This window comes from Corvus brachyrhynchos, unplaced genomic scaffold, assembly GCF_000691975.1.
Source record: "Corvus brachyrhynchos isolate BGI_N302 unplaced genomic scaffold, ASM69197v1 scaffold163, whole genome shotgun sequence".
NCBI classification, from domain to species: domain Eukaryota; kingdom Metazoa; phylum Chordata; class Aves; order Passeriformes; family Corvidae; genus Corvus; species Corvus brachyrhynchos.
This window is the reverse complement of record NW_008236919.1, coordinates 10,535-10,888: the sequence shown is the minus strand read 5'-3', so window position 1 is coordinate 10,888 and position 354 is coordinate 10,535.

Here is a 354-nt window from a genome sequence, read left to right as displayed (position 1 = left end):
GTTAGGGTCCGTAGGGGTCTATAGGGGTCTGTAGGGGTCTGTGGGGAGGTTATGGGGGCTTTATGGGGGGTCTGTAGAACTCTATAGGTGTTCGTGGTGGGTTGAAGTGGCCCTGAAAGGCGTTTTAAGGTTTTGTAGGGATTCTAAGGGGTCTAGGGAGGGCTACAGGGATTTGCAGGACCTTTATAAGGCTCCATAGGAATACGGAAAGCTGTGCAGGGAGTTTATAAACGTTCTATAGGTACCTGTAGGAATGTATTGCGCTTCTGGAACAATCTACAGGGGTCTGAAGGGAGCTTGGGGGGGGTCTGTGTGGGTTCTGTATGGGGTTTAGGGGGGTAGATGAGACTCTTT